This window comes from Dinoponera quadriceps, unplaced genomic scaffold (genome assembly GCF_001313825.1).
Source record: "Dinoponera quadriceps isolate SergipeBrazil2010 unplaced genomic scaffold, ASM131382v1 scaffold424, whole genome shotgun sequence".
In the NCBI taxonomy this organism is placed as follows: Eukaryota; Metazoa; Arthropoda; class Insecta; order Hymenoptera; family Formicidae; genus Dinoponera; species Dinoponera quadriceps.
The window spans coordinates 889416-916293 of NW_014554557.1; the positions used below are offsets into that span (position 1 = coordinate 889416).

Sequence of the window (26878 nt, forward strand, 5' to 3'; positions counted from 1 at the left end):
TTTTCCCCCCCCCCCCCCCTCCGGACGTTTATGACTGCGCCATTAGTCTTTATACTCGACGTCCGGCGACATTCGCGAGATCTATCGCTATTTTGTACTCGGATCGGCGACTACGCCAGTCCATCTCTATCCGACTTACTTACGCGCGCGCGCGAATTCGAGTCCGTCTCGCGACTCGAGGACGCTTACTTTATTCCATCGAGTGGAGGGGAAACGTTTCCTTGGCGTTACACCCCCGGCCGAGGGTAAACTCGTAAAACTCCGGCGGAGAGTCGCATTCGCGGACCACACAGAGCGACGAGGGGCGATTCAACGACCGGTGTGCATACGCCGGGTAATAATACAATGGACGATCGATATAAGCCATTCCGCGGCGTAGAGCGTGTAAACGAGTCTGATCGGTGGCTTCCCGGTACGCGAGAGGTCCGCGCATCGTTCTACGATACCGACCCCGCGTCGGAGTTGCGCCGTGATTATACAAAGGATGTCTCCTGGCACCTTTCCTCCGAGCGAGCTCGGGACTTTTGTCACTCTCCCGTGTCTCCTGGAGATATTTCTTTCCGCATCATCCTCTCCCGCCTCAGCGATATTTACAGTTACGAGAAAGCGCGGTTGGTCACGGACACCCTGTGTGTACTCACGGTGATCCAGGTGTATAACGCGACGGGCTATAGACACGAGCCCGGTGCAGGAGTAACCGTGGACCACGGGGAACAAGACGGTGGCGGACGACAGCGAACGATAGAGGTTGGCAAGGTCGACGACCTCGTCTACGAGCACCGGTACCGGCCGGCTACTCCTTTACGCCGGGACTGACGTTGCAAAAACGATCGCGATAGTGTCGCGAGTGATCGATTTATCCTCTCCGGTTTTCCTCCGCGACATGCGCGCCGTGCTTGGCGCTTCGATAAGAACGTGCTTAGATGCGAGAGAGATAGAGAACGGTAATCGCGGCACGGCGATCGATTTCGATACGCTCGGCAAATTTCGCGGATTGATGTTGAAAGGCGTGAAAGTGAGAAAGCCGCGTTTATTTCGGGGATCTCGCAATCGTTGAAACGGATGGCGACGGTGCGACAAGATCCTCCGGCGGATTTTCGCGACATTTTCACCGAGGGAAAACTGATCCCGAGCTTGCCTCGGCGAATCTATTCCCCGAAATACCTCTCGCGACGGAGTCGACGGGAGAACGCCTCGTGCAACAAATGGCGAAACGATCTGCAATCCTGAAAAATGCAACTACACGACACTACGTTAGCGTTCCTCTTTCCGCGTCTCCTTTGTCTTTCGACGTCCGTCACCGTGACAGCTCGCTTTCTCGTCTATGAATAGATAGCGGCATAAAGGAGGACACGAGACGAGAGGGAATAGAGGCGGACCCACGTGGTTAAGCGACGGCATATGCGTGTCTACCTACCTATTCCGAGTGCAACGGAGAGGGGCCTCCCGATACCTTCTCCACTGTTTATTTACGCAGAGGCATCGGCCGATCAATCAGCGGCTCCAAATCGATGTCCGATAATTTGCTAAATGAGAGAGCTATTAACCCCGTGGGGGGGATTTCTCGGATGAACTGGAATACGACAATACGCGGCTATCCAATAATTAATTTATCCAATTAAATTTATCCAATAATTAAGAAAAACAGGAAAACGAATCGTCAAGTGAACTCGACTCGACGGATTACAAATTGGAATGTATCGAAAAATGGCATATATATAATTTTCCACGTTCCCCGATTACGGCCTAGAAATATAAATTGATCTCAGGTGAGGTTGCAAATAAAACGATTCGCCGAGTGTTCGGCGAACGAAAAGAAGCAAAGCCCGACGCGTTTTTCTCGCAATACGAAGGGACCCGGCGGAATTCCGTGGTTTTTTTTTTACACACATCCTTCCTTCCTACGTAAGATATTCCGGACGACGTCGCGGTGGTCTTCGTAGGGCGAGCCTTTTAAAAGACCTGTGCAATAATACACGAACGCTACAGTGGTCCCGAAACATTTAAAAGACACACGACGGCTCCTTCAAATATTAATATCTCGCCTTGGCACGTGCTTGTACGCCTCTATTCTTGTCGGAGGGAGGCGTCGACCGAATAAAAAGGGCTTTTAATTTTCACCGGAGGATACTTCCAAATGAATATCCCGCGATATTTCGTGTATTATCGCGCTTTGCATCTCGAAATGTGTCCATTAATAACACCAAGACAAAAGTAGCACCGACTCGAGGAGACGCGGCCTATATTTTACCAGCTGATCCTAGCTGCGCTCGAGCCGAGCGTTTAATCCGAGGCGTACATCTTTGGATTCGAGTGGCGCCGAATGCGTATCGATAACTCGAGTGCCGGATGTGATGCGTCTGTTGACCCGAAAAATGCAGCGCGCCATCGAGGGAGGCTCTAGATAGGATTCGAAAATGCCGCGCCAACGCGGAGAGATCTGTTTCTCTCCATCGAGTGCCAAGATTGTATTCCCACAGAATGGGCGGTCGTGGTTTTTGCACAATGAAAGCAATAAGCGACATCCGGACGTAAACAAGCACGAGCAAATTGTCATGTATTTCGCGTGTGTACGCGCACGCGAACGAGTGTTTGCACATCTTTGTAATGACAGACGGCGGGATTAGATCCGGGAGAAAAATAGCTCAGCCGCGGACTCCCGTGGACGGACATTAGCAATGAGAAAAATGAAGATTCCTTCCCGATCCCCGATCGCAGGGATTATCTTAGCGGGAAAAACACAAAGTTACGCGTATAAGTGCGCCGGCCGTTAGATACCGCGAGTTAACGCAAGCGATATTGCGTTTATCTCTAATTTGCCTCGACAATCTCTTCGAGCGACGTCTGTCAATAACGGGGAAATCACAATTATACGTTGCGCCAATTACGGCCGGTAGGAGACAACCGATCCGACGAGCGTGACCGGATTGACTCGCTAGGAAAACTCGAGCGATTATAAAACCCAGAGTCGCGTTGAATGAAAAAGAAAAAGGAATATAAAAGGTAGAGAGAACAGCCGTCCTTCATGCACGTATGAAACGTCCCGAGTCGAGATTTTGACGCTGCGTTGACGCTGCTGAGAATAGTTTGCGCCTACTTAGTCTATCAACTATCCGAGTCGAAATTTCAGGTCTACATTAAACCTATTTATTCTACTTTGAGTCTTCAAAGGTATTCTAAAAAATAAGAATAAATTATACACACATATATATAATTAGAAATAAATTAGAAATAAATTATACAATTATGCAATCTTCTTTCTCTCACATATAACTCCCCTCCTAGCTCCCTTACTGTCTTGTAGAATTGAAAGATTAACAGAGAGGCAAAATTTCGACTTCCGAAGGATTACGAGAGAGAGACGTCGACTATCCGACCGGGCTGTTGCCTCGACAAAAGTCGAGAGAGCTCAAGTCGACAGCTGATTTCGTTGCGCGAACCTCACGTTAAGAGCGACTGCGTTAATGACGTTATCCGCGCGCATATAACGGATGCGTTTTTTCAGCGTGTGCACCAGTTTCTCAAGCGCGCGCGCGCGGCCGCGGATCGACCGGTCGTTTCTCGAGAGCTCGGCTCTTTCGAGACGCTCGAACAAATTCTTCCGCGTGACAGCCGCGACGTAATAATTACACTGCTCAACCTCGATGGGATCTGTCGTTAGGGACGCCGTGCCTCTCGCTCTTCGTGGCACGCAATTTGGCGGTCGGGTCGCATTAACGTCACCAATACTACTCTCGTGAATCATGCCCGCTCGAGCAGACGAGGATTATACGAACTTCCGCCGCCCGCGTCGATTCGCACCGAGAGTCCGGCGTCATGTGTGCGCGAAACGCGAGCGCGTTCCACAATCTTCGACCTTAATCTTGACGGAAACGTCTCGAGGCAATTTTTTCGTCGTTCTCCCCACCGCCTACCAGAAGAAAGAAACAGCACTGATGAACTTTTGACGAGATACAAGGGGATTCAGGATTTTGCGGGGAAGTTATGCTCCCTCCTGAATCGGCGTCCGCGCGATTCCACCGTTCTCGCCGTTTACCGTATCGTCGATACGGTAAACGGCAGCGCGGCTGCTCGGGCTCGCACGGCGATTATGTGGGTGTCCGATGTCGCGCGTCCCGGGTGTGGGCACGAAACGACGCTTTATCGTAATATAAACGAGAGGTGCTTTCGCAAGGCGGTGACGAACGGCGAGGGAGGATAAAAGGAGGGAACTCTCGAGACGGTGGGTGGCACTGTCCACGGCTCCAAACAAGCCGGTTTTCACAATAGGCAGAAAGAACTCCCGTGTGGAAAGTCGCGCGCGCGCCGCACGGACGTCTTCCGTCGGCTGCCTCTCGGAAGCAGGCTCCGAGGACCAAAAATACCTGCGACGCGAGAGGAAAGAAGAGAGAAAGGCAGACGAAGAAGAAGAAGAGATAAGAAAACGAGAAGAAGAGGAGAGAGGGGGAGAGGGGGAGTATACGCGAGATCCGAGAAAGGACGGGTGGTGGAGGGGCCGGTTTGCACGCGAGACACACGCGAACGCTCGCCCACGCGCGCAAACCTACGGAGGGATACGGCCGTGTCGATGGCTCGCGCAAAACCGCAGCTGCGAACGCGTTCGACAGCCTCCTCGCAAACTCCTCCGTTGCTCGCCGTTAACACGGACAGATGCATTGTTGCATTATTGAATTTTGCTATTAACGATAATGGGGGAGGAGGGGTTGGGAAAAGATCGGAAATGAAGTTCCCAGTATTCGTGTCTTCTTCTCCCAAGAGAGATCACCGGGGAAAATCTGTTTCTGGCAATGCAATTCTTAGTTATTACGGCGACAGCAAGATGATCTGACACGTGGAAATAACAATTTGCGTCAGCAAAGAATTTTTCCCTGCGATGATATAGCGTGATCGGATGTTTCGCGTCGCGCGATGTAATCCCCGACGAGACACGTCCGCGAAAAGCGCGCGTGACGGATTAAGATTTCTGAATGATTTTAGCGAGATTCCCGACGCGGGATAATCCGCTAAAGAGAGGCGCACTGTCGCTTTCACTCACTGTGAAATCGGTCTGTCAAAGCACGAGCGCGCGTTAACGTCGGAAAGAGCCGGATAAATCGAAGATTCATCGGCTCCGCGCGGCGGCGGCGGGATGATTTAACACGCGTATGCTATTCGTTACCGATGCCAATCCGTTACCAACGAGCCGGGGATCGTTATTTGCTGGAGATAAATCGCCTCGGCGACTCGCGACATAATAAATTGCCGGCGGAGAGGGGAGGATCTTCTGCACGGCGGTTGATTTAATTCGCGTCGCCGGGGAATCGCGGGTTCGTCGTTCGTTTTCGCCGACGGGGGGAAGAACGCGCCGCGGTTCAGGAACAATGCCTGAAAGGCCGATTAATATGGACCGAGGCAGCTTTTCCGCGGCGGCCACCGGAAGTCGTCGGGGACGCGCGATCGAGACGACGAAAGGATGTTTCGTCACACGTGACCGGAAAGAAGTCCGTGCAGCCGGGACGCCGGCGAGATGGCAATGAGGAGCCGGCGATTCCGTTTCGTCAGATGATCGAAATACCCGTGGAGAAGGCCGAAATTCGTAGCGAGAGAGATTCCAGCCCCTCGTCCAGCGGCAGCAGCAGCTGTAATGGTATTAAGAAGGCCGAGAGGAGTATAAAAGTCGCCCGATGACTCGGTTATACATTGCGCACGGCCACCGTCGGAGCGTTAACCGTCGAACAAAGGACCGACTATAAACCGGCGCGACTATAAAGCCAAGCCTGCCAAGCGGAACGCGTCAAATTCGCGACCGCGTCTGAAATAACACGCGGGGAGAAAGAGGAAGGTTGAAAGCGCACGCGTCGTTACAGTCGGCCGGTATGAATTTGGGTTAACTAAGTCATTAATTCGCTTCAAATGGAGTTTCTATATATTCTCTTTCTCTCCGTGCAATTTCCTCTCTGCAAAAGCCAGGTCTCTCTCTGTTTTCAGTCTCGTCGCATGCTCGACGAGAAATTCAAATAGACACGAGCGCGAATTAAACCGAATTAAAAGGACCGAAGTGAGACGGCTAATAGCACGTTGCGAGAGCGTGCAGCTCTCCACTCGCTGATATTCACCTAACGCGCCTTCAGCCCCAGAATTCTGATCGATTACACCGGGACGGACCCGGATTTCATATTTCTGACATCAGCTTCTTCAGCACGCAGAGGCATGATAAATAGAAGCGAGACACTGTCAGCTCCGCCGAGCAATTTGTCATTAATCAGCGGTCGGCCGACGACAAGCCGGGAGAAAAACGCCGGCGCGAGCGATGTTGTTACCCTCGCAGCCTTCAAAAACGCCTAGATATAGCCGACGATACCGCTTCGCAGGTCGCGAGGAGCGCGTGATTAATCGCGTCCGCGGTATCGTCGGTCCGGATCTACGCACGCACCACACACGCACGGCGCGACGTGCACGGACATAATTAGGTAAACCGATAATTGGCAGCGAGGCCGAGGAGAAGGGCCAAGGACCTTGATCGCGCTGAAGGTTTCGCCCGGTCGACTCCTCCACCCTCTCCGGGCCGGTCCGCCGAATTGTTAACCCTACCTCGCGGGTATGATATTTTCACCGGACCCGTAGGCTTGCGGGACCAGGTTGTAATCACGCGCTCGATTAATTCCAACGTCGACGCGATGGCGCGCGAGCGCCGGATATAATATGCACAACGCATGACCACCACTGACGATTAAGCGTGTAAGATCGTACGTTTGTCGCCCTGGGTAATTGATTCGATCACCTCGGAAACGCGAGACGTCACGGAGATTCGTCGACGTTCTCGATTGCGTTCGCTTCCGCCTCGAGCGCGTAAGACAGTTTCATGCCATCTTTATTGAACCGATATAAAAAATTTATGGAAGAAGGGGGGGGAGGGTCGAAGCGTTCCGGGGAAATAGAAATAATAGTAACGGCGCGATCGGTGTTTACGTTTCATCAATCCGTAACGATCCGTTCGGATTTCACGATGAAACTTGACAGGCGATCGAATTCGAAACGCGTGAACGGCCGAGAGAGAGCGTCGTTCGCCTGCGGTAAAAAGGAGCGAGGAGAGCTCGGTATCGATCGAAATCCCGAGGATACAAATTGCACACGCTTAGGGGGGAACGCGTTCGGCGCGTGTTCGCGCGGCTCGGACCACTTTCGCGGAGGGCGGAATTTATTCTCGGTGCGCCGCGCAAAAGTGCCTATAAATATCGAGCGGGAGCCGTCGGCGTATCCCCGAGCTCGCCTTTTTGCTCCCATCTTCGCCGTGCGGATCGTCGTTCCGCACGGGTCCCGAAAATGTATTTATCCTGCGGCCGTGCGAGGAGGAACGCATCGGGCGGCGCGTCGATACAGCGTCGGAGGTGGCTTCCAGAGAAAGAGAGAGAGAGAGAGATTCGCCTTGTTCGGGACACCTCGACTCGGCGATTTGACGCGACGTTCCCCGTTTTTTCCTCGCAGCTCGAACGAACTCACGGATGGATATTCGCGTCGCGACACGCTGCGTCCCCGTACTACGCGACGTCGTAAATCTCGACGATTGTCCGCCTCCTTTCTTATATTTAAGTTATCTCCGTCGAGATGCCCACTCTTAAATCTCTCTCGCGTAAGCCCTACGGTATCGTTCCGGCCGGTTCCGAGCAGTCGGATAAGCCGACGGATAATCAATCTTCGCTGCTGTGCAGCTGATTAAACTTCGCTGGGAACTTACCGCGCGTTATATCGAACACGCTCGACGACGGCGCGTAATTGATTCATGATCACGGTCGCGCGATATTAGCCGTGGCGTAAGTTACCGGGAGTTCTTCCGAGACGAGTTATTAATATATAAATGATGTACGCAGTCTCGCGCAGGGAGATCCTGAAACACGATGTCGCGCGGCTCCGGGCTCCGTTAAGTAAATCTATTTTTCCCGGACGCGAGCGAGCGAGCGAGAGCGACAGGACGCCGTAATTTTTTCCACACCCGGCATCCCGGCTATGCGTATTTCGAGTTCGCCGACGGATAAATAGATTCCTCTATCCCTCTGTGGCGCTCTCCTCGCGCGGGGTGTGGCTCTCTCTCGGCGAACGCTTCGTTTGCGTTAACTTCAGCGCGATTTATCTTACCCACGGCGAGTAGGCTGGAAATACGGCGAGAGAGCGCGCGAGCGGTGTGCGTGCGCCGCGCGGCGTGCACGTGCACATGCACGCGCCGGCGCACGCGCGTGTGCGCCAAGTTTTATGGGAGCGGGTCGCCAAACATGGTAACATGCCCGCGACTCACCTCTCTCGCCGGCAGAGAGAATCTCCCTCCGGCTCGTTCTCGGGAGAAACGCGCGCGTGTCCGCGTGATCGTGGACCAGCGGACGGACGCGGCACCCGTGAAGCTTCCGCGATCGCTGAAACGCGCCCAGCTTACGCGATAATGGTCGATCATAGGAGCTCTGCGATCTCCTCTCTTCCGGTAATTTGCCCAGCTCGCTTGATCAAACAATAAATATCTTTACGTCAACATTTTTCTTTGTATTTCCGTCCAAACGTTGCAATGGTCGTGACAAGCAATAAGCGATTTGAAAGTAAAGGAATTGTATTATTTCCTCTAAATGTAACACGGTTTTTTTTTTCTATCAAGCGTTTTTCTTTGAACAAAATATTCGATATTAAATTGTGTTGGTTATGTGAAGTAAACCCAAGTCAAACAGATTCAATTCAATATATATATTCAATCCGAATGCGAAGAAATCTTTTTTTCTGTGCGGAAATTTAAACGATGATTAAAATCATATATAAATGTTACGGATAATTGAAACATTACTTTACGGACGTTATTATATAAGCGATATTTGATATTTGATTATTACAAAATTATGGACGTCCGTATTTCCCCCAGTGCGGCTATTTGCGTCGAATTTCGAACAGATGCGAGGGGTCTATCGCGGAGAGGTTTTCCATTAGATGATTGCGCGCTGGTAAAAGTTACATAACGATATTTAAGAGCTCGTCGAGATTAAGTATGAGATAAAAGTTTCATGGCGTGTATTCGGCCAACCGGAAAATGTGTGCCGAGGGACGCGAAGGGTGTTCGTAATTTGCCCGAATAAGCGAGAGAGGAGGCACGTTCTCAAACTTCCGCTCTTACATCAGCATTTCGGGATAAAAAGCGGCGGGAAGCCTGTGATCTGGCGAACAGTGCCCAAAAAAAGACGATTTACGGATTCTTTGCAAAACGAAGGCTACGCTTTTACAGCCGAACTAGCGGGAGAACAAAGAAACGAGATAGAGAAGAAAGTAAGAAAGAACAAAAACGCTCCGCACAGAAATCCTCCCAGATTTTCCTTTACGCGGCATAAATTTCAACTAGAATACCTAAAGTTGTCCCAGAATAGATTATGCCACTATGATAACAATGTATTTATCATTACACTCTTGTAAAATATAAACTTGTAAAATATGAAAACAAAGCGTTTCATATATTTGGTTCAACTGTCACGGAAAAAAAAAATTAACTCCCACAGCTAAAAACTAGCTGGCCCACTTAATACAACTGAAATTTAGTTATCAGACCTATCTTTCAGTTGTTAATTCTTCTTTTTCTGCGATAGAGTTTAAGCTGGAAATCAGAAACAACCTTTGGGAAAACATTCGCGGCGACTGAATAGAATCTGTCTACGCTTCCCGTTTAGAATCGTATATTTGAAACCTTACGCTACCAACCAATCTGCGTAGATTCCCCAACTGGAATCCATAGTTATTTTGGGAGATCGGACACTGGAATCCCGATTAGGTCCCGAGACATTTTCTGCACGGGGGGTCAAGGAGACGAAACGGCACGCACTCGCCGGCCTTCGTTTCGGACTCGTCTCGCGTTTACGCGCGCGTAATCGACGTGATTAATTTGCACGCAACTCGGGGAATAAAGTATAATAGCGTATAATAGCGGATGGCTAACGATAGCTCGCGATTTAGCGGCGCGCACCTGCGCGAGTCGCGCGCTGCCATCGCGTGGTCATTAAAATAATTCTGCCGGCGGTTTCCCACGGGAAATCATACGCGAGCCGTTGAAAGGCCGCAAGAGATGCGCGTCCGGGGGTCCTTGCGAAGTTTCGCGCGTCGGAACGCCATGGAAACGTCGGAATGCGCGATCGTTTAACGAGACCGGTCGGAAAAACAGGTGGTTGGCGGATCGCTCGTTTGTCCCCTCTTTCCCTCCTGCCGCACAGCTCGTCACTGATAACAGGGCTATCTGTCGGGCATGACCTCCGTCTCGGAAACTCGCGACGATTGCGGCAGCGCGCGCGGGGTCGAAGTTTTGTGATCTCGAATAAGACCGCTCGCGGCGGAGGATCAATGGCCAACGAGCGCGCGACTTGCGCGATACGAGATACGACTTTTGCGATTCCACGCGAGTCTACGTAAGACTTCGTCGCGGGATAATACCGACGTTTCGCAGAAATCGAGGACTAGAGACGACTAGCGGAGACGGGAATAGCGCGGTCTCTCCCCCCTCGTCAGGTCTATCTTTCAACCTCGTCTATACGACGATCGATACGCGCGTGTGTGTGTGTGTGTGTATATCCGGTAAACTTGAAGAAGTTTCCAACTTCTTGTTGCAAGCACGTGCGAAATAACAGACCCGCCTTCTACTTCGCGGACGCAGGTAGATTCTTCCGTCTCGACTTAACGACATTGTGCTTCGGCATTGGAGAGGATGAAATCTCAGAACGTGTACACTGTCGTCGAGCACGGCTACGTTGAGTCGAGAGGATGAGATCCGCGCGAGATTAATGAGAAACTTTCCGACGGGACCGCGAGGGAAAGTTCGCGAATGTGCAAACTGAAATTAACGAGCCGTTTGTTCGTTAATATATTAAGCAACTAAAGCTGCGGCGCAAAATCACTTCCAACGCGCTTATCTAACGCGTTCCTCGCAAATTCATGGATGCACAGTGAGATCAGAATCGAGCCTCTCGAAACGAGGGGTTACGCTTGCCGGCGTAAGCGTGCTTTCGTAAACGGTCGGCTCGCGACGGAGGGATGCGACGTGCTCCGGATTTTTGTCCGTCGCGTATCTCGCTAATCCGACATGCATTTCGCCCACGCGGACCCTCTTCGTTTGAGCACCTCTTGTATTCGATCTGGTATAATTCCCTTTCGCCACGTGTAATCGTTGCGCCGATACCGAGCGACAGCGAGAGCGACTACCTCTGCACGGAGAGCGCGACGAGCGGAAAAAAAAAAGGAGGACGACTCCTGATTTATGGTGGTAATAACCCGAGCGTGCGAGTCACGGTGAGGCGAACATCTGTTTGGATCCTATCTCTAAATTCCCGACACGGGCGTTCTCGGTGGCGGTCGCGGTAATAAGCACGCGAGTGTAATACAAGCGCGGCAGCAGCAAGCGCGGGCCCAGAGGCTCCGGAAGAAAGCGCGAGCTTGTCGCTTAATTAAAAAAAAAAAAAAAAAGAACCCCCGAAGAGGGCTCAAAAATCCGATCAAAAGTAATTAAAGAGCGAGAAAACTCTCCTCACGCGACGTGAATCCCGACGAGGTTATCGACCGATATTTCAAGGCGAACTGAAACTTAACCGATTGAAACTTAAATCGAGGCCAAAGTATATGTAATCTTAGGGAGTCGTAAAAGCGAGACGACTCCCATCGAACTTTCGATCCATCAAAGATTCATCGTGGATTCGTTCGGGATTCTCGAATTCCGCGGCAAAGCGGGCGGTTACTTCAACGAAAACTTAATCGAAGGTTCGAATCCCATAGAGATAGAAAGATAGATAGAGACGAGAAAAAGAGGGGAGGGGGGAGGGGACCCCGTCTAATCTCGGAGATCGAGAAAACCGCGCGATGGCCTTTCCCGTCAAACTTCCCCCCATCAAAGTTTCATGAAAGACTGATCGAGGATCCCGTAAGGCTGCGCGCGCGGTGCGAATCTGTGTCGCGCTGCTTAACATTCCAGAGCCGCTGCGTTATTTGCATCGGAAACTACGAAAGTATTCGTTATATCTCGCCCTTTTGCGAATCTCGGTTCCCCCTCTCGCAAATCCTCTTCCGATCCTCTCAACCGCTCAATCTATCGCGGTCTTCTCGGCCGGCGAGAGGCGCGGTGATTCATTCGCATGCGAGCGCACATCGTGGAGGGATTACAGCCATGCGGTGTGTGTGCGTGCACGCCTGCCGCCTCGTGTATCGTCGTAAATAAATTACGGTCTCTCGGCTAACACCGCGGATCTCGACACATGGCCGAGATTGTTTGCGCTAATTAATAACAGCGTGCGTCCGCGAGATCGTGCGTGCATGCGTGCGCGATCTCCTCTCACCGTGCGTGCTTTCCCCACCTGAGTGCGTGTGCGATTCGCGCAAAAAGGCGATAGCCGGAGAGATACCGCGGGAGATACCGAGGCAACACCTCGGAATCGTAGAAATTCCTCCTCGCGCGGAAACGACGGTAGGGTCGCTTCAGGAAGTGGCGTACGAGAGGGTAAACGTTATCAGAACTAACGCGGCATGAATGTAATTCAGCACGCGGTTGGACACGACGACGACGTGTCTGACTTTGCGGAAGTCGAGAACGCGCGTTCTGTGGCAAAAATAGATACTCCGATATCAGCCGGATCAGCCGGTGCTCGCGGGTTTAAGCTCGTTTCTCTCGGAACAACAAGCGAGTGCGTAACGCGCGGTTGGCCCGCGCGAAACGCGCGACGGCGCTTGTTTGCAAACGAAAGCGTATTATCCAAACACCGGATATGCGTTCTAACACAACTGATCTCATCATCGTTCATTGCGCTACGGAGTACGTACCGAGTGCTTTACGATGAACACGAAACGGGCACTTAACAGCTTCGCACGGGGTGTTGCAGCGCGCACAGCGCGCGAGAGGAATTCCACGGTGTTCGGAAGGCAGGCAGAGGGTCGGCAAATTTAAACACGAATTCAATCCCGAAGGGGTGCCAAGAATAGCGGAAGAAACAATAACGGACGCTCCCCGATGAACCTCCCGACAGCGAATGTCAAACAATTTAGACGAGTATAACGCTCACTCTCGAAAGATAGCGCGCTATCGATAAATAAACGTAACTTATACGCCAGTCGATAAATATGTGCAGAGTAAACGATTAGATACGGCACCGGGAAAAGTAGTACTACGTTAGATAAAATAGATAAAACAGACAACCACGTAAATAAAGTAATTTTACATTGAGAGAATCGATCGACGAGCAAGGACGGGTAGACTTTTCAACGCAAAGTGAAATAATATTTGAACACATTGACGACGGCTAAAATTTCGCGAAAATTTGGCTGAAATTCCACACACGTTTCTGGAGAACGAGAAACGACTCGTTTCCCGTCGCCAAGGCATTTGCATGAGAAACGAGATTTCTCGTTCTCCGTCTCCAATTAAATTAAATATTAAATTAACAACACCAACTTACCACACACACACACACACACACACGTGACGTGACTTTTCAATTAAACGACGCTATCCACCGCGGTGAGGAATTATTTTTGCTGGTTCAACGTACGACGATTTCATTCCTCAGGTAACTCGTCCAAGCCGTCCGCTGTCCAAACGACACGTCTCTCAAGCAAATATCACGTACGTGGCTGGCATACTTCGAATATACCTACCATATCAACACGTGACGAATTAAAAAATTCTAACTGTGGCAATCGAACGATGATACCGATAGCACTAATCTCACCTACCTTTTGCGACGAAGTAATTTACTAATAGTGGGAGAAGAATATGCGTACCCACGCCCTATCGCGATACCGTTCGGGCACGCCACGCGCGTTAATACCGGCCGATGTGTAGACATATGTGCACACACTCACGGCACGTTGGTGAACATATGTACGTACGTGGCGCATATGCGCAAGGTCGGCGTGACCTGAAGAGCGTGAAATCCAGATAACAAAAGTGGCGTCGTGCCGTCTCGCGCGTACGTCACGCATCGGCGAATCATCGCATTCCTTCTGTTCCCCACGACGACTCCGAGCGACACAGGTCGCGTATTGTGCGCTGTGCTATCGCGGTAACGGGGCTCATCGTGAAAAGTCATTTTCCGGCTGCGAAATCGTGACGAGCGGATCTCGTCGTACCGCACGCGACTCCGCGAGAGTCGGTGTCCAAGGAGATAACCTCTGGCGAGGTATTGGCGAGGTACCGGTTTTTAGTGAACAGTATTAGATGCCAATATCGATTTGAGACTGGAATAGGAGAGTGGAATATCTGCAGTATAGTAGCAGTGGGCCGAGACTCGAAAGACAATATTATAACTGTACCGATTTCCAATGTTGCAATAACTACTTTGTCCGACAAAACTTGACCTTCTCTGCAACACGAGTGTTGCTAAGTGAGTAGTCATTTCCGATATATTTCTGTCAACTGAACGCGAATTCGTTGCCAAAATTCGATCACAATTTCAGTTGACATATCCCGCTTTCTTTCTTCTTCCTATTTAAGACAATGATATCGTAACGTAAAATTCATATTTCAGTACTGACCTCGCCAGTCTCCGGCACCGGCCGAATGCGTACGATTCCTACATGAATAACCTATTCGCTCGTGCAAGCGGTCATTCGGTCTCGACGAGAAAAAGAAAGAAAGAGAGAGAGAGAGAGGCGCTAAACGTTTCGTTTGTTAGATTTCATAGGATGCGAAAAAGAACGTAGCAAAAGGTACAAGACGTTTCCTATGCTCGTAGGCCGGCATAAAGGGCGTATTCACGCGACTGTTCCCCTGTAAAGCGTAATAAGCTGAGCACTGTTTCCCGAGGCGAGGCCGCGCGCCATCGAGAAACCGAACGCCAACAAATTAGGATCTCGCCTGCGTTTCCTGTCAGCGAGCTCGCGTCGGGCGTAAACGCGGGATGCCCGCTGAGAGACGTCCTAGAGATAAGCCGTGGAATGTAACGTACTGGTGAAGCCCGATCCGGAAACCTGTTCGAGCTAATGGGATAATTGCGCGGCGCGGATGATAACCGTAACGTAAGCCTCTCTCGCAAGCCGAACGAAAGTCCGAGGAGCGGAAAACGCTCGCGGTGTGTTTCCAACGAGCGGACGACGTCTCGCGGGCAGCGAGAAGCGAGATTTTCGTTTCGTCATTCGTTCACGCGCGAGCCGGCGAGGCGGAGTGTCGATTCCTGCCGTATCATCGCCGCCGATCGATGCAGCCGTTATCGCGTTATTATCTGAAGGACGTGAAAAACCAGCCGGGACGGGGGAAGGGGGGGACGTGTCTCCGTTTACGCAACTCCGTCCCAGGTGGAACAGAGACGATTACACGCGAGCGAGGAGTCGCCGAGCCACGTTTATCGGCGGCCGCAAGAGAGATCGCGAATGCCCTCGGAAAAAAGCAAACCGGCGAACGTGCGATTAATCAGAGGGGGCGACACCGGGAGAATGCGATCGCGGCCGATTACGCTAACGATTTTGTCGCGGGCCGAGGAGGAGAGCTCACCGCGGCGAAAAGCGCGCCGGCGAGCCCAGCGCGAACGCCAAGGTGGCTGCCTTGCCGCGGGCGAGAAAGTATCTCCGCGTATACACGTATGCACGTACGGCACAAGTTGCGTGCGGCTGCACGCGCGCGCCGCACGGAGATACGGCGAGAGCGCCGCGCGTTCCATATATGTACGGACCGTTTATTTTAATCCTCGCCCCTTTAACCTCCTCGAACTAGAGACTTACGGAGCCATTAAGCGTTTTCGCTCAATTTACCACTCGATTCCACCTAGATAGAGCGTGCGCCTCCGCCGGCTTCGCCGAGGCTGTATGTTAGTTAGTTGTTTCGACCTTACAAGATTGAAAATTAATTGCCGATAAGGCTGCCGAGAGAGGCCTTAATAACTATTTATACGGGATTTTTCGTACGCCGGATGAGATGCGCGATGCCGCAAAGTGCGGTTCGGGTCGAGATTACGACTCGCCGACCGGTAAGTAACGTGTTTGAATTCAAAGACGCTAAAGACACCTGTCTTGTTCCAGAGAGGTTACATGGGAAAAAGTAACCTTGCCGGTACAGCAAATTGTTTGTTACTACGGAAAGATTGGTCGCACTTATTACCAAATCCTATTTTCAGTGTAGTTTTCGAAAAAAAAAAAAAGGAAAAACATTTCTCCCATTTTTCCGTGAATTTCTTCGATTCTTGTCTTAAAGGAACAAAAGTTCGCTTAGAAAAATTCAGATCTGTTACATTTACTTATTTCTATAAAGAAGATACAAAGAAACCAGCAAAAGCTCTGGAAAACTCGAAAAAAAGAAAACTGTTTTTCCGAAACTTCAAAAACTACAGGAGAGATTTAGCCGTGATGTGAAATTCAGCAGGCCGATGAATACGAAGTCGGAATCGAGCGGCTTGGCGTTACGCGCGAGATGTACGATGAGGGTAGACTATTAAATTTTTTTTCACCGGAACATGTATATAATAAATCGCGCACGTTCATTCGCGGCGCGTTCGTCCGATGAAGCGTGTTGTTTTAACCTTCGCGTAAATCGCGCGCCGCGTACCTGCATCCGCGCGGCACTACTTCTATACGTAAAGATGCGGCAACGATAAAGCAACGTAATAGAATGCTATATGATGCGCATAACAGCATTACATTTAGAATTACGCGCGCCGATGGTATCGGATAGATTTTCACGCGCGCCAAGCTCTGTGTTCGGTTGTTAGCATCCTGTTTGATACATCGGCGATAAAGAAATGGCGAATATAATGATCCGTAATATGAGCAAGTCGCGCTCACACTCTCTCTCGCGGCATAAACACATAATGTCATCCACAATGAGCGATGTATCTTCGCGCTAGCGGCCAGAAAAGTCGGCGCGGCGCGTTTAAGCGGTCGCGTGAGGAACGCGAATTTAAACTCACCAATTTATGAACTGCGCACCGCTCGCGGCCTGGGATGAATCCGAATACGCGTCACGCGCTTAGATTTTCCGCCGTAAACTCCATTACGCGAGATAACCGGCGTCTGTTTGTCGGGGGAGGGAGGGGGGAAGGAATATTGTCCGCGAGAACCGGCGACGGCACAACTTTTTCATGCATACGAACGACGCGAAATGCACATTTTTCATACGCGGATAACAGCGTGAATAAACAGTCCTGTGAGCGCTTTCGCTCCTATTCGGTGAGATAAACCGCGGTATTATGCCCTACTGTGATTCGTTCAGAAAGACGGAGAAGGCTCGTCCTCGGTGGGAGCCTGTTTATAACACCGCAATTATCGATCGCAGCTTCGGATCGCGGTGGGGATACTCAGCTCTCGCGTTATCGTATTCGTACGTCGCACTGTAAAAATTCGTTACGTCGCCGAGTTTAACCAGCTCCAGTCTCAATATTATTATAATAATTGTCATATTTTAGTCATTCTCAAGTAGAAATTCCCTGCTAGAAATTTCACGCAATTTTTGAACAGTTATTTTTGGACCGTTATATTAACTTCTGTCCAGTAACTGAGGAGTAAAACTACTTGGGATTCTAATCAAGATGTAACATTTTTTTCGCAGTTACCGCGCACAAAAGATGCGCGAAATCATGGCCACTTCTGAACCCATTTACTGAACGAAAGCAGAATGATAAATGGACAAAAAACTATTCAACTGATTTAATAAGCAAGTCTGCTGCTCGTGAAATGGGCAGTTTTAAGAAGAAGTAGAAATATCCTAGAAATATCCTCGAACAAAACTCTATTATCAAGTTTTTCTCCATTTCCTATTCAGTATTGTTAAAACTGACGGGACTGCATTAATATTAGTAACTGGACGGATGTCTAGAACAACTGCGCACATTTCTCTCCACACCAGTGAAGATATATTTTCCTATTGAATACGAGATGCGTTACGAAACTCGTCGAAAAAAAAAAGTGCTTTTTGTGACCGACTACGTACACTGGGCTTCAAAACAGTTTGGACATTTCTTTCTTTCGACGCAGTTTGCAGCGCAGCCGATGGTCCGGTGAGAGAACTTATTTTTCGAGAACGAGTTCTATCATCGGATCGTCGTTTGCGTTTCAAACTGTCGAGAGGAAAAAAGTATTCAAACCGTTTCGAAACTCGACGGTAGACTGTCCTAACACGATCGACGATCGTCTTCGAGAGAAGCTACCATCGTCGATAACTTCGCGGGGTTATCCCCATATAGCGATCCCCACGTACACGAGTAGCGTGCGTCGGTATGCGTGCCGGAGAGGTAGTAGGCCAGCACCATATACGGATCCTTCGTTCGTGCCGTGGACCGCGGAGGAGAGGTTGCTCTGACCATTGCTCGAGCCAAAAGAGAGAGAGACGCGAGGACCGGTACGAGTTTGCCGCGTTCGGGTGTACGTACGTTCGAGATGTCCCACATGCGCGCGAACGACATTTCGAGGGAACGATGTTCCTCGAGAATCAACGACGATTTTCAATATTTCCGGGCTTTTGAATTTCTAAACGAACGATGTCTCCGTAACCGGTCTCGCCACAGTGTTGGAGAAAGGGAAGAGGAGAGAGAGAGAGAGAGAGGGAGAGTAAATGCTCGTTAAGAAATATGAGCGCGTGAATTTCCTATTCCGCTTTCGTCTTTTTCAATGCTCATTACCGGCACGTGCGTGGAACTTTGCCAGATGCGAACCACGTGTTACCGCGTCTGCCGTCGTTCCCTTGCTCGTCATCCTTCCTTTTCTTCCTCCCGTCACAGTCCGCTTGTCCGACCTTCGAAAATTTAAATCACGACACCCTCGCGCACGCACAAACACGCGCACATGCACGCGCGAGGCACTGGGCGTGTTCGAGAGGGTGTGGGTGCATCCGAAACTGGTTTCTAGTCCTTTTCTCGCGCGTCTCTCAAATCGAAGGAGACGAATCGGAAACAAAACATCACTGCGAGCGATAACGATGCGGGAGCCTGAACGATAAGATTCCGCGTAAGAAGCCTGACGGGAAAGCTCCGCGACAATTATCTCGATATTTAATAAATATACGCTCCCTTATCAGAGCGCGTTTATGGCACACCGTTTAAACATAGCTCTCACTTCAAACGTGTATATCTCACGAGAGTTGAAAAATAAATACAGAATACGTCTTCTTTATCTTGAAGACATCATAGTGATGTACCGTTTACACGTAGGAGCCATGAAATTTCACACGACGCGCGCTTCAAATAATATTCGTCACAGCGACGGACTTGGGAGAACTTTGGAATCGATCTCGCTTATCGCCGAGTCACCGGGCGAACGAGCCTTCTGCAACGGGTTCCGAGTTCTACGTGACTAGGAAAGACGATTTACGGACGTTCGGACGGAGGCGTGACCGAACAATGACGATTTCAGCGTGCAAATACACTGCGGCCGGCGTTCATGCTTGAAAATCCGATAATAGATTCAGCCTCGCGCATCTCGCGCGGGAAAAACTTCGGCGAAAATCCGCTCCCCCGAGGTCGCCTGAATACGCAGTAGCAATATTCCCGACCACACTAGCGTGGCCCGATGGGTTCTGACGTGCCGCTACGTACTACAATGCAAGCGGCATCCGCTTTATTCTTCGAGAGACCGCGCGGATACACCCGTGGCAAACAACAACTAGTATTTCCGGACCCACCGCGGATGCGAATGAGAGCGGCAACCATGAGACCGGCTTATCGTAAGTTACTGCCCTCGCTGCTGCTAAGAAGTTACAGCACTACAACCGGAGATGAGAAATATCCGATTCCGCGGGGCTTTGCGGGACTACTTCGCGACACATATATTTTCTTACGCCGTCCGAAGTAATTTATTTGTGTTTCTCTCGCATTGTGTGTTGGTTCGAAAGAAAGAGCGAGCGGGGGGGGGGGGGGGNCCAAGCGGTACCGCAAAAAGTTAACAGCGCTCGTCGCAGTATCCGCAACGGAATTGATATGTCCGTGGAAACGAAAAGACACGTCACGATGAGGAGAGCCGCAAAGCGTGCAAAAATCAAACGACGGTGAAATTACAGTGATTAACCGGTGCGCGCCCACTGGTTAGCGTGCTCCGAAGGGTTTCTTTTTTTCAACGAGATCCTCGTTGGATTCGCCCGGTCTCACTTACACACAATTTTCGATAGGTGCAACGGCGTGCCCGGCCTCTTACTACGGTCTCTCGTCTGGAATCACGCGGCGAAGATGGTTAAGCGGTGTTTTTAAAATTTTCGGCCTGCACCCGACGCAGCCCTCGACAATAGCTGACCGCGGGGGTTCCCGAAGAGCGAGCACAGCTCGGGACCCTCGAGCTCTCGGTCCCCGACAAAAAAGTGGCCCTTCGCTAAGGTCTCTGGATATCATCTTGCGGACGAGATCGCAGTGGCGTAGACGTTAGAAAAGGTCGGCGCTAAATCACGCTCCGGCGGGGAATCGATATCGACACCGTCCTAAGGTGATTTCGAGCGACGTTTACAAGCTCACCGGCTAAACCCCTCGGTTCCACGAAAAAGCGTCAAAAATAACGTATCCATGGAGGATTTTATGTTAATCTCATGCAGCGCGATAGATGGAAATCGGGCTCTAGGTGGGTCAAAGTATATGCAAACGTATATAAAGGGTAAATGTAAAAAAGGGCCCTCGGGTTTTATGGCGTTCATAAATAATCTCTCCTTACTTCGGGAGCGGTGGGAACAAAAGTTGCGCGCACATTATCATACCCTCGAAAATTCATTCTTTCATCTACGAATCTCCCAATGCCGTTGCTTCTCTACTCCTGCCAAGATTCGAGTATAAATCAAAAGTTGTAATTACTTCATCTTTGAATTCTCCTTTTAAATCCCGTCGCCGAAGTAAATGAAACGCGCTCTCCTAATAAGCTATTTCACGCGAACTCGACTTCGCATTCGTATTTTCTTCCACGACGAATATATTCGCACGAAGAAGCCCGGCCATCGAAACGAGAGTAAGCGTAAATTCGTACGACGCCGCGATATTCGAACGATAGAGCGCTCAAATACGAGATGTGTCGTCCGAGCAACATAATACCCGTCACGACACACCGGTTTCCCTTTGATCGTCTCAAATTCGTCGTTTCGTCAACGCGGACGCGTGTCTAATCTGGACACGCGGGATAGATAAAGCCTTACGTGAGAGAACACGGAGAACTGCGTGCCGTGCACCCGGGGATTTCGAGAAACCGGATATTTTCCTCAGCCCCGAGGAAACGCTGTAGGTAGGTTGTAATTACGACCAGTGCCAGGCTAGGCTCGGCCGCGGGATTAAGGGAATATGAGGAGCGTAATTCTGCGGAACGTCGGGACCTTAATTACGCAATCTCGCGGAAAGGATGAAATTTATAAACACCAAATTTCGAGACGCACGGAAACGAGAACTACGAACGAGGAGAAAGGTCGCAAAAATTACGACTGGAAGGTGATGAATGTTCCGTTAAAAGAATGTAACCTCGTATAAAGAGAGATACGGTGCTCGATTAACATCATTTGGCGCAGGCGTGACGATTAATACGGCTTTAACGAGACTCCGCTCTTCTCCCGCCTTCGTGCAAAGGTAAGCGCCCAGCTCCGAGACGACGGCTAAGGTACGGCGGGAAACGCTCAAGAGACGCTGTCCCCGCGGTGCTCGGCTTTAATACCCCCGTATAATCCTATTACGATACCGAAATGCTCCTATAATGTCTACCAGCCGGAGATTAAGACCGGCGCGAGTCATGAGAATCGGCGGCGGCAGGCCAGGTTGTACATAACGCGGCATTTCGCGGGCGTAAAACTCGAAGATGCGAATAGGGGATAGGTGAACTACGCCGTGCCGGATTTTAATTTATGTCGTGAGAACGGCACGGTTGCGAAAGTCTTTCTTCGGCGCGGCGATAACTTCGGACACGCCTCACTTCTCCGCTCGTCGCGTCGCTTTCCGTACCGTTACTTTTTCCGCGATAATGGCACCGTCCGATTAGCGCGGCACGTCCTCAACGACAGAAAGTTAAGCGCGCGCGTCATACCGTCCTGAGAAACTCGCGTCCCCGTGTTGGAAATCCCGTCGTAAAGTTACCCGTGTTAATTCCGAGCCATCCACGGAAGACCCGAGGAACCCACTTAATGATGCTCGTGCAAATAGAATAGTCTATTAGGATCTTTTATCGACTTCCCACACCGCCCGAGTGTTCCATTTCGCGCTCTTTTCTCTTATCGGTATCTTATTATCGATTTTCCCAGGCTTCAATTTTGTAGAAACCACACACATCGATCTGTAGCGGCGTTAATTGCACGATAAATTAAACAAGCGCGCTAATATGACGAAGAATGCTAATTACAGTCGTGGATCAAGCGACATCTTCCGACGTGTTTTATCGAGGTCGATTATAATATATTCAGATATCGTTCAATCTTGCGTAAGCTTAGCTTACGTTTTTAGGCCATTCTACCTGGGTTACCTGTTTGGGTACCTGCCTGGGTGGATTCAGCATCCATCGATATAGCGGTTCTTGAACATTTTCGTCGGCAGGTCGTCCATGGTACGAAAATCTCTCGCGATATCCAAACAAGACTCCTCTCTGTCTCGCCTTGTTTTTCTTTTCGCTTCTCGTTTAACCACAGCGCTCGGAAGGAACAACAAATTCTATTCTCCTAATTTTTCGTTGCGGTATGGTTGTACAAACTACTGTTCGGGGTATCTTCGCACTTCCAACTCGCTACAAACCATGGGTTTTCCACACGATTAGCGAGCTTCACGTGAGCAGAAATACGCGTTCGCGGATAAACGGATGCGTGAAGCGCGAATCGTATAAATTATGGTCTTTTTGGTCGACCCTGCTGGCACGCCGTTACGTATGCCCATCGGACGGACAGGCCATTACATTTAGACAGCCGGGCTTAAAGCAGCGCAACACGCGGACCGAGCGCGACGCGACGTGCAGGCACATTTCGTACAAGATGCACGTGGATCGCGGGTGTATCTCAGTGAGAATTTCATGTCAGGTCGCTTCATTGTACGCGACTCGCGTGTGTCCGACGTGTGTATCCGCGAGATACCGTAAGATTAATGCGTAGATGTTCCAGGGAAACGACATCGAAATCGCGAGGCTTATGGAGTTACTCAAGTGAAGTTACGATTCGGAGAATTTCAATCATTATCTCACTTCAGTCCCCTGGATCGTTAAAATTATCATAATATTTCAAGACTTACCCCAATTTCGTTGCTGTGTTGGACATTTTATCGATTCAACGGCATTTTCTTCTTCCCGCGAAACTTTAAATCCATTAAATTTTTTTGTAATAATCAACGCGATATAATTAAATTCCGAGTGCAGTATCCTCACGGATGGCAGTGACTCCACTCATTCGCTTCGTGTGCATTCGTTATTTCGCGAAACACACGCTTAAAGTATCTTTTACGGCTAATAACGCGGAGTTTATTACGCCTGCCGGTGTCCACGCGATCTACGCGTCCGGCAAGCGTGTTGCATTACGTTCCGTAATCTGTGGCACCAATTAACGCGATCCACGTCTGTTATTGTTATTCAACGACACGAGGAGCCGAGGGGACCGAATCCAGGCCTCAGATCGTAAAAGGCACGGCCGTCTTTCTTCCTACCTTTCTCTTTCCTTCTCTGGCAACAGAGACGACACGAAACGACGGGGGACGCGCTCCGATAAATTATTCATGGCCTAGTCGAGTCGCGCTGCGCCCTAGACTTTTATATAAATTTTTATAGGTCGCGCAGAGTGAGGAGGTTACATCTCTTCGGGAACGACTCGCGATTTCCTCGTATCGATCGATCGACGTGCTCGTCGACGATGCGCACTGGACACGCGCTCCCTCCTTCATCAATAAATAATGCAGGCAACGAAGCGAACGGCTTCTAGTTCACTCGCGCGATATCAAGATGAATTTAAGCGTAATAATTCTTACATTTCGATCGCCTCGAAGTGGTTTATTCAGTGCCCGTTCCGAAGTCTAATCGACGATCGCGACGGCGATACTTATCATCCTACCCGCCCAGCCCAGCGTTAAATTAATCGCACGCCCGATACAATGGTAAACAAATCATTTATCTCGGGGATAACTCATACTTTCGTAAGTGCGCGACGCGTATCGTCCCTATCCACACGACCCCTCCGCGTACTCCAGATATTAGCGGCGATAACGAGCGAGATACGAGACGCGTCTTGAAAAATTAGCACGGATAGCAGCGATAACACGGACGCGCCTCCGTCCGTTACTCCGCCGCGAGTTCCTCGATCTTCGAATAACACACGATCGTGCTTCGGCCAACGGGAACAGGCATTCTCGCCGTTCTCGCACATATCCCGCGCGCGCAACACCGCGGGTGCACACCTCGAAAACGGCGTGTACATAGCGCGTAATAAGCGCACGGACAACGAAGCGGTCCGGCCGCAACATCAAGTACGCCTAACTACGCGTCAAAGTTATTACTATCGCGCTAATCACCACGCCTCACGGTAGTAGAAATATATGTATATATCGCTCCACTCGTGCCTTCGTATTACCGATCCGCTCTCGGGATTACGACCTCTGTCGCTGTCCGTGATTTGTACCTCTCCGAAGGCGGCCCGGCCTTCCTCCAGCCTCCCAAGAGAGGAAGAAATAGAAGTAAGGAAAAAAAGAGGCAAGGAAAAGAGAGAGAGAGAGAGAGGGAGACGCGGAACGGATCTAATACGTTGGCATAAACAAAGTGACCCAAGGGGATCGAACTAACCGGATCGTTAAATACCAGAATCGTCGCTCGGATTTCTCCCGCGCGTTCCGCAACGGACACCCGGTATGCCACGGAATCTCGCGCGGGCACTCGCGCGACGTGAACGGCAACACGCCGAAGGATGTAGAAAAAAAGCGCTAATGAAAGATACGACGTATGTAAAAACGGTCCACCCGTCGTCTCCAATGTTTACTCAAGAACGCCGTTGACGAGGGAATACAAACGTCTCTCGCGCTGGTACGCGATGAGAAACAGGCGATACTTTCCGTTTCTTCTTTTTTTTTTTTTCTTTTTCCTCCACGTATTTATTCGTGCGTATTATTCGCTGTAATCGCGTGTGTGAAAATATGACATGCGCGCATGTCGATACGGCTCGTAATGTTGCGATGCGACACAGTCAAATGGCGATGATGATTTTGTCGGGCTCTAAATGATGCGCGGTACATTTGCTGGAATAATATTATTATCGGAGCTGCTCCATGTCTGCGATAATAATGAGTAGTTACGAAAATACGAATTATTAATGCGCACACGTGTCTGTAATGCCCACTGTATTACCGGGGTCAGTGCTTCCGCGATAATAATGTTAAAGAATGTCAGTAATCGGTAACAACAATCTTATCATAGATCGAGATAAAAAAAATTAATCGTTAAACCTGACTTGCAATGTGTATTTGATTCGCGTTGTGACGTTTGAACAATCGATCACGCAAACGATAAACGTAAACACACGATTACGAATCAAATATTATATAACGAATTGTGCGAAAATGCTGACGTCATTATACAGCGTTATACACACGTTTACGTTACGCGAAGAGGAAATCTGACCTTGGCTCGAGACTGTGGTCATTCGTGACGAACACGTGTAAACTCGACCTTTCGTCCCCAAATAAACAAAGAATCACGGCGGCCTGTCCGAGTCGAAATTTTAATCCTACGTTAACGCAGAATCTCAATATTTCGTATCATAAGATTATTGTGCGATGCCAACTGATTACTGACTGTTATTTATTTCATGTTGGGGCTCAAAGAGATCAATAGCTAAAATAAACTTTCTTTTTCCATAATCTTGTTATTTTTCATTAACCTAGAGAATTTCAACAGAATTCGATGATTTAATAGCAAGAAGGAAGAAAATTTACCGATAGAAAAGACAGTAATTACATCTTGAAAAGCATCGGGACAATTTATATCCGGCGCGATAACAAGGCTGAACAAAAGGAAGGACGCCAGCAGATTCAAGATGGAGTTTATTACGGCACGTTATTAGACCCACAAATCAGTGCCAGCGAGACTTATAATGGAGTCGAAATTTCGACTTGAGTGGCAACGCGCGCGACTCCGGGACACAGAATCACCACGACGAGCTAGTTGCTCCTTAACCTCAATTAGATCTCGCTTGGTCGGCTGTGTCCGCCGTCCAACGAAAAAAGCCCCGCCGTGACAACGAAAACAGACGCGTCACATACCTGGCGCGTTTTTTGTCGTTCACCTCCGGCTCCGGAAAATGGACGTCGGGAATCAGCAATCCTGCAGCTCCATGGGAGCATCAACGTCTCGACTCCGCATACGAACGAGTGTCCGAGCGTCCCGCCGTCAGGTTACACGAATGTCACACAAAAGTCGCCCGGGCGCACCATGAAAGCGACCGCGCGTGTCACTGTTCCGGGACGCGTCGGATATCCATAGAAACGTCCTTCGGGAGTAATCGACTGAACTTGACGGCGGTTACGTAGGAACGAACCGCGAGAAAGACGCCGCGTATCGCACTGGAACACGATGCGTCGTCACGACGATTCACGTATTTGCGCGCGGGGATAGCCGGGCGATTGAAACACGCCGGGGATTTCGACTGTGCGAGACTGACTGGTGGTCAAAACACCGTCGACGAGCACGAAACGTGTACGATACGGACGACGGCTCTCGCGGGACTCCGCGCGTCACTCGCTCTCTCTCCCTCTCGAGCGGCACTATGGCGCGCGGTAGTGGGGCTAGTTTGAAAGTTCGCGCAGGCGCCGCTAAGTTGGCGCCACTTGACGTTACATTGAAACGAAAGGGTGAGACTGGCGGTGCGGAATCGACGGTGACATTTGCGTTATTTCGCGTATAAATTCTTCAAAGGGCGACCACGAGACTCGAAGGGGAGGCGACCTGGATGTTCGGTGGACGCAGGTTGCAACGTTATATCACTCGTCCGAGTCAATCTATAAATCTATTTGCGAAACGACGT

The 26878-nt window shown here is 50.1% G+C and overlaps 1 protein-coding gene across 1 annotated transcript in view; it reads right to left on the bottom strand.

The window, feature by feature from the left end:
* LOC106752074 (semaphorin-5B) overlaps positions 1–26568 on the bottom strand; it is an 89460-nt gene extending 62892 nt beyond the window's left edge. The window contains exon 1 of the mRNA XM_014633481.1: positions 26118–26568. The gene's annotated coding sequence lies outside the window, so the exon portion shown is untranslated. The remainder of the gene's footprint in view (positions 1–26117) is intronic.
* Positions 26569–26878: the final 310 nt, after the last annotated feature.